Raw genomic sequence first — 9,066 nt, 5'->3', positions numbered from 1 at the left:
TGTATTCAAGAAATATTTTTAAATCAGGGATTTTCTTAATTTTTTTTTGAAAAAAAGTTTAAAATAGCCTAGTATATAATTTCTAAAAATGTTTATATCCTTTATAATTATCGTTTTTCGGATAGTAAAATAACAAAAATCATCTTAATATAGTTTTTCGGCATGGAATCTTATCAATTTATAGTTTCAGAAACAAGAATACTATAATACATCGAAACGTGAACACTTTGTCAAAATAAAACAGGTTTTATATTAAGAAAGTAGAAACTGCGTTATAAGAGAATTCTTATCAATAAAAAATAAGATTTAGGATGGAACTTGATCTTAATAAGTTTTTAGGTTGGAAGAATGAAAGATATTTTAGAGAATAGGATTAGACAAAGTATCATATTTTATGCTCGATATGATCATATGATACCTTTCGCGGCCACAAAAATTTTTTATTTCATGAAATTTAACTATAGATAAATTATTATACTGCATGACACTCTAAAAGAAAAATGTGACTAAATGAGTATATTCATTTATAATGCGATTGTTTGAATACAAAATGTCATAAGTTCTATATTAAAGATGTTGGCATACTAGCTGTGTTATGTACATAAAAACAATAGGATTAACTACGCTTCTCATAATAAGTCTAGAAGAATAAAGACATGTTGAGAAGATTTTAAACGATGGGTACAAATAATTAAAAGCCAAATCTGTTTTATAGACCACAATAAATTTCTATCAACGTTTTTAGATGACTGTCAAACATATATAACGATATTAAAGTGTTATATTATGAAAAAAAAGTAATATTTGGCCTTCTATGCTAATAAATTGTAAATTTTACCGGAAAATTTTATTTAAATACCATGAGTATGTATTCAAATTTAAAAATATATATTAATATTCTTTTCAAGTGAAAAATAACTTTGTTTTTGTCTATAATTAATTTGAAATTTATATTTTTTTATGGTTATTAATAATTGTGTAGATTTTTAGAATGATTTTATGTAATTATAATCATATTACATGATTTATTTATGATAAAAGCTAATCAAAGGCTTTAAAAAATACTGCTTAAGAATTAAAATCATATTTCAAAATCGTCGTGCCTACTTTAAGAAGTTTTTAATGGTATTTTAAAAATTTAATAAATGGTTGCGCTGAATAAAAAAATAGAAAAATAAAATTTTGAATGTGTGAGTCTGCGTCCCGATTTTGGATCGCTTAATTTATTCGATTTCAATTTGTTCGTTATATTAACCAATAAAATAAAAAATACATAATAGACGTCTTTTTGTAAAAATATCTTGGTCTAGGTAATTTTTTGATTATAATCAAGCCATAGCTGATTTTTTGTTTTATTTTAAAACCCCCGAGGATATTTTTTAATGCAATAAATTTTATTTGTACAATCTTAAAGCCATTTACGATTCAATTTTGCATTTTCTCTGGTTGAATATTATTTTATATTTGATATTCATCAAGTGTTCTATATTTACAGACGCGACAATGATAATCTAATCAATTATATTAAGCATTTGATTTAAACAATTACAATTAAAAAATGATCCGGCTGTTACAGTTTGACCATGTCAATCTGAAAAAACCCATCGCATCATATGGTTTTGATTACCTGCCTTATATTCGGGATCAATCAACTTTCATCGCTTTTACTTTAAATTTCATGCTTGTAGCAATAATTTTTCTTATACTGTGGATCTATCTATATTTTTTTGTTTAAACTAATCATCTAGGCGGGATTTATTGCTGTTTGGTAGCATACTACTTTTCTTTATGGTTCTAATTCGAGCCTTTAAATCATTTATTTTCTATATTAGCAATATTTGCCCCCTCATCTATAGTTCCCAAAAAAAAACAGAGGAATATATTTCGATCAAGAAATTTATTTAAATTAAATATTTATTCTTAATAAGACTTGACTTAAAATGAAAGAACAAATTAATGGATTTATCAATTACCCGAGATCGCCAGTTTTTATATTTATAAAATATCTAGGTCATTAACCTTAAACGATTAAAAATTTACTATCCCTATATTATTATTTTTTCAATCGTTGTATTATGCTTTTCTTACACTAGAAATCTGTTCAAGATATTTATATTTTCACCTTCGAAAATAATTTATCTCAAATAATAATTATAAGTATAAACATTAAATTATTTTCTTCTCGTTAAGATTGGTTCCTCTGACCAAATCTACAAATATTTTTTTATATACGTACCTTAATTGTCTTAAAGGTTTTATTGCATGTGCAATTAAAACTTGCTTAATATTTACATGTTCATTATGGGGCTTTTTTTAATACCCTTGGTTATTTTGTAGATGAGGTTTTTGTGTTTGTTTTTTTACGCTTTAAAAGACAAGAAAAAATTTATTTATGATAAAATAGCATCAAAAATGTACTTTAAGTTTCTATACAATAAATCTTGTGAATTCTATAAAAATCCATAATTTAAGTCACGTTTAAATTATATCGAAAGAACATTGCGCAAAAAATCTTAAGTTTACCACTGTGTATTATACAAATATAATAAAAATGTGTTTATGTGGTGTATGTTATGAGTTTTATGATCTATTCGTTGATTTTCAGTATTTTAATATGCAGTATAATGCAAAGTTATAATTTTTAAAGCAGTCATTCTTCTGCCTAATTGTTAATAAAGCATATAATAAAGTGCTGTTTTATTCGACAAATTCTTTTTAACAAGATTACATTCCCTCGCTCCAAAGCATCTTCGTACTATAATATGCATTAAAAACCTGGAAATATACGTATCATGAATTTGTGTTCTTCATCTTATTATTAAACGCTGTTAAGGTTATAATTTGGTTTATTTTTGACCGAAATTGAATGTTATTAAAAAAAGGCTTTCTCTATGCAAAAATAAATTAAAATTGGTATAAAATGTGATAATATACATTTTAACGGCAAAAATGTTGGCAAATAAAACATAAATTTACATTTTGCATACAAAAGAGCAAGTATAATTTCCCAAGTTTTTGAACAAATTCGAAGTCTTTTTTTACGGCAAATTTGTCTCCAAAAAGGCATTTAAAACTAAGAAAAATTTAAACTAAATTTTTAAAGCGAAACTTGCGAAATATGATGAAAAAAAGTGGTTTTCAAATTTATTTTTTCTGATGTCATAATATGAAAAGAAATAGCAAATTTCAGATGAACTGGATTCGTAATTTTATGAGAAACTATTTTAAAACGCATGCTTTCAATATATATAGTATTTTTTAGCTTCAAACTTAAATATAAAAATCCCATATCTAATGGAACATAATCGACACCCATAAGGACTAAGATATTACATATTTTTATCCAGATTATAATTTCATGTGCAAAAAAAATATACTTAAAAGGTTATAATATATAAAAAGATGAAATCTTCATTTAAAAAAATTAAAACTTCAAAAATAGTCTTTTAAATTGCATATAGCTGTTTAAAACTATCATAAGAAAGCTTATTCTTTTCAAATCCCTATAAATAAAAAATTATAAATCTTATTTATCAGAAATTGTCTAGAATAAAAAAAAGTTCTCTATTAAGTTATCAAAATAAGCATTTCATGTCGCCTATACGGATTTTGAGTTTAATATATTTCTATATACTTGTTAACATTACTACTGTATTTTATTTTTAAATATCTTTTGGCTGGTAAATACAAACAACCCTACGACAATTATACTATAAAAATCATATTTGATTTGAGGTTTTTTTGAATTTCATAATATAAACTTGCCGCTTTGCAGATACTGGTGAACTACGTCTTTTATTTTTCTAATCTTAATTTGATCTTTTTAAACGAAACTTTTAAATTAAAATTATATTATTTTTTAAATTTTATATAAATCTGAATTTGAAATATCCTCCATTTATAAATTTTTTTGCATCGATTCTGAAGGAAGTCGAAGTCACGAACCAGATCGAGACATATATACAAACCTTGAGATGAGAAAGGCCCTTGAATTAATAAGCCTCAAAAGTAGGTGAAGTATTGAAGAACACAAAAGGAATGAAAATAGCTAAAGGTATAAATATGTAGTGCGCACGGGGAAGCGAGTAAGTTTTGCTCAAGAACAAGAACAAAAACTATAACAATTACTTTAGTCTTGTAAATAAATAATATGCGGATTATAATAAATTCATGGATTTTTAAAAGAACAGCTCACATCAAAAGAATTTTGGTGAATATGTAGCTCTAAACAAAACCTTCTAATTTCAGCTAAATAAGAAGTATATATAATCTGGTAATAATCTTAAAATGAATCAAAAATAGGTTTTAATAAAATTTACGTTGTAAGACATATTATAATCTATCATCCTAAAGAATAATAAACCTCTATTTTGACAAGTTTCTTTATGTAATTTTAAAATGATTTTAGATGTTTTTTTAATAACCCTGGGGAATGGTTTTTTGGGGCTTTTTCTCAAGGTTGTAATCAAATTATTTCTTTTCAAAGATTATTGTTGACTTTTGCTGTAATTCAATACAATGCGTGCCTAGAAACAATATGCAATCTTACGTTTATGTGGTGCTTTGGATTCATGGAGTTTTTAGATACGGGCTTAATAGAGTCTTAATTTCTTTCGTGCAATATTCTTTTAATTAGATATGAAAACATATTTTTTTTCACTATCGAATTCTGCATAAAACAGTTACATTGCGCTGAAATTCTAATTATACTAAGTTAAACGCAAAAAATTGACCAAAAGTTTTTGTATATCCCCAAATGAACATGAATTGATGTACTTTGGAAGATAACAAGGCTGTTCTCAAACCATTTATAAACCAGGAAAGAAAATATTTTTGATATGTGGCCATATAATTTTTTTACGAAACAATAATTAAGGATTTGTTAAATTTTTGTAAAATAAATTATCTTTTGTGCACAAAAATGCAATTTTATCACGTGATGTTAAAAGAAACCTCAATTAGATGAAATGTCTGTATTTTCTGGTATATTAAAAGAACTTACTAAATTTTTACAAAATTTAAACTCGAACGTTTGTTGTAATATGCATGGACAATCTCACTACAATTCAAACCTTTATATAAAAACAAAAAAAATTCTACTTTTTATCTAGATTCCATATAAAGACGTAATTGATGGATTTAGAAATAAATTCAATATTCGGTTTGATTCCTTAAAAATATGCATTGTATAAATATTTTAAATCGTATATGGCATATAATTATTATCTCACATATATTGAAAAATGAATTGGGAAACTGATCTATGATCTAATTTTTGTTTTTTTTGAATATTTTTATGTTTCTAAATGTTATTATAAAAGCTTTAATTTTAAGAGCATAAAAATCACTGTATTTATTTTTAATTTAAAATCAAATAATTTGATGGGACATATTGTGTCTCAAAAATCACAAATTTTACAGCCAAATATTTAGGAAAAAGAACTAGAAGAAATTAATGTGGGTTTATCGCAATCATTATAATTTGGTCTTTGTGAATATGAAATTATTGAAATAACCGAATCTTAAGTATCATTTGGCCTATATAACATCATATAATATAAATTATTAATTTAAGTCATAAATCAAAATATATTAACACATGTGGCCCCTTATGGTATTGGTTAATGTCGTGTTCAATATAATGTAATTTCATATTATTTTATTTCTGTTTTATTATAGAAACACAATAATAGAACTTAAGTCAAAAACTATATATTTAGATAGAAATGATTTTATAAATGATTGGCGAATCTATTTTTAGTGTAATAATTGAGTTAGTAATAAATAGTTTAATGCGAAACCAACCTAATGAAGTACATTTAACAGATAGTGGGGCTCAAGATGCAAATATTGCGTTCAGAGAAAGACATATTATAACTCGATCAATCAACGAACATGATAGCCGACGTATAATCGATTTTTCTGAACAAGCACCCAGAGAGAATAATAGGATAGAAATCGGTCCGCGACGATTAACAAACGAATCAACGCAGAACCAAAATCCATCATTAAATAATAATGTCGCCGATTTTTTAGAAAGATGTGCTGTGGAATTTTTAGCCCCGGATATTGATCTTTATGGATTATATGAAGATGTACGTGAAGTACACAGGATGATAAGGCGTCTAAATTAAATTTTGTTCGTTTATTGTTATTTTTCTCTCTAAATTTCATTATAATGGAAAAAAGTACGATTTTTGTTTAAATTTTTAAATGAATAAAATTATAAATTACACGTTAGAATGTGCCCAACTATTTGGTGATATTTCGTATAGTTCTAAATTAAAAATTTTATAACCAATAGACTATACCGAGTATAGATAATTTATTTTTCTGTTTAAACGATTTCAAACAAAAAAATATATTTAAGCACGAAAAAATATATTGAATAACGGCTTATATATATGCACATAGAATCTAGTATAATTTTTATTTGTCTATAAACCAATTAGTGATCGATATATTAAAATTCTATTGGGTATTAATTTGAGAATTCAGCCCAATATTTTCGAACTGATTTTCTTGGCAATATATATGGATTTTAGAGGGAAATCAACGGATTTCAGCATTTTAGTTTCCTTCTTTAATGAATTTTGTTATTAATATTCGGGTTTTTTTCCTAATAAAAGTTCTTTTCGATTTGTTTTTTAAGTTTCAATAGTAATTAATTATAATTAGAAACTGATATAAGGTTTGCAATGGACTTTTAAACTTTATAATTATTGAAAAACGTCCAAATCGATAATTTATGCTCTTTTTTCTAAATTTACTGATATGCAATGTAAATCGGTGCCTTTATACATTATTGGTTGGTTTTTAAGATCTATATAATGAAAACACATCATTTATTATTTTTCTTTCATTGTACCAATAGTGCACTGTAAAACTCATTTAGAGTTTATTTCCTGATATTTTATTGTTATAATTACAAAATTCTTTATGACTTTGTATTTTATTTATAAATTTAAGCAAATCCAACATTTTGATAAGGATCAATAAATACAGGTGTATACTGAAATCTTTTATAGATCTTTACTTTTTTATTTTCAAGTATATATGAATGATCATAATTTTAAACTCTTTGTCCTTCAAACTTTCATTTTTTAAATTTCGATAGCTCCGAATTTTAAACCAATTAAAGAAGATATCCATTGAATATCAGCTATGAATATTAGAAACATGAAAGTTAAAATGATAAGTTTCAACACCTTTATAAATCTAAATTAATAAAATATCAATCATATGATCAAATTAGTTTATAATTTAGAGAAATACAATTTTTACTAACAATTTAAACTATAGATCATTTTTGCTAATACTATTGTGCAAATATATGCTTAGCTTTGAAAGGCGTAAAAAATTCTTAACTAATGATGATAGATTTTACGTAGCTTATGTGCATATTTTATACCTAAAATTCATAATTTGCGTTTTATGCAACATTGATCTTTAAAAATATATTTATTACTTTTTATTTTGAATTCAACCATCCAAAGCGATGCTACCATAATTTCATATAAAATGTTTATGAAAGCAATTTATTGTTTATACACACTTAAAATTTTTATTTTTAAAACTATACAATATATTTTATGAAATTCTGATTAGTTTTTACCATAAAAAATTTGGATACGAAAAAAAATTATGCAAGCGTTTTTTATATTTTTAAAAAAAAATCTCGTAAATATAATTTGATATAAAGTTATAAAATACCCATTTATTTTTTTTTAAAAACCACATATCTCTTTTTTATGTGCCTATCTTTTCCAAATTTTGTTGAAAGTTTGTGCTATTTAACATCGATGATTTAATTTTTTGTTTGTCAGAAAAATATACTTGGATTTGATTTTTTAAGGATAGTAATTTCTTTACACAAGTATTTTTTTTCGTTTAAAACATGTTCGATGGATAGTTTCTATAATACTTCCAATTATTTTCTGTTATTCGTGAAAATATATGCAATTGTAACCGATGGTTTATTTCTACTAAAAAAAATATTCTTTCTAAAGAATTTCATATATTTTATATATCTGATAATTAAATATGCATACAAACAAAAAAAAATAAAAAAATTGTGATAATAAAAGTATGCATAATCATGTTTTATATTATTTCATCATAAAAGCAATATGCAAGAAACTGTTGTTATAAAAAAAATTCATGTGAATTAAAAATTTATACAATTATTATTGAGATTCATAGGAAGTTTAATATAGATACATTTTATTCTATTTTTTTATTAAGTATTTTTCAAAATCTGATTTTATGTATGTTTTCGCGTGCCAAATTTTATTCATATTTTCTGAAAGTGCAGGACACTCGATTTCATATCATTTGAGAGAAGAGGAGCAGTTGATGAAGATGGATCGGGAATAGTGCAAAAGGTGATTCAAAGAGTTGTGTAATGTTCTTAATAGATGGAATTGATAAAAATAAACTTAACCTATAAATGAATCTATATATTTTTTCTGAATTCCATCGCTTATAATATACTATGTTGACTTTATTAATGAGAAGGGAATATATAAATTTGAACTTATTCCATATATTATATCGCTTATAATTAACTGTGTACACTTTATTGATATTCAATTTTATTTTATTTTATTTAAATTCGATTCTCGAATAAGGGTGCGGTCGCTCGGCTTTTTAAAACTTTTAGAAAGTAGCCGAATCCTACCGCAATACACCCCGGAGTCATATCAATTTTCGCATAAATGAAAAAATATTACATGATGAGTTCTTTCAAAACTAGAAAGTAAAACCATAAAAATACTTATGAAACGTATATCAATTGGGTTGTTGCTGTTTAAGACGCCGAAAACGTTCCCGAACATTTAATGAAGCCTGCTCCGTTCTAAAAGGATATGGTTAAGTGTAGATTAATCGTGGTATCATAATTTTCCGGCGATGAAAAGTAGATAGAATCTCACCCCTCCTTCTTATCGACTATTGCCTGGTAAAACATGTCCAAGTCACGGTGGTCAAACTGAAAATATGAAGGACTATACGCAGAGGTGCATCAGATAAGCAAAATTTTGTAATAGTCATTAGTGAACTTCCTAA

The sequence above is a fragment of the Rhyacophila brunnea genome, unplaced genomic scaffold (genome assembly GCF_057557595.1).
Source record: "Rhyacophila brunnea isolate RB1 unplaced genomic scaffold, BYU_Rbru_1.0 scaffold_32, whole genome shotgun sequence".
Taxonomy (NCBI): domain Eukaryota; kingdom Metazoa; phylum Arthropoda; class Insecta; order Trichoptera; family Rhyacophilidae; genus Rhyacophila; species Rhyacophila brunnea.
Note: the sequence above shows the minus strand (reverse complement) of the source record.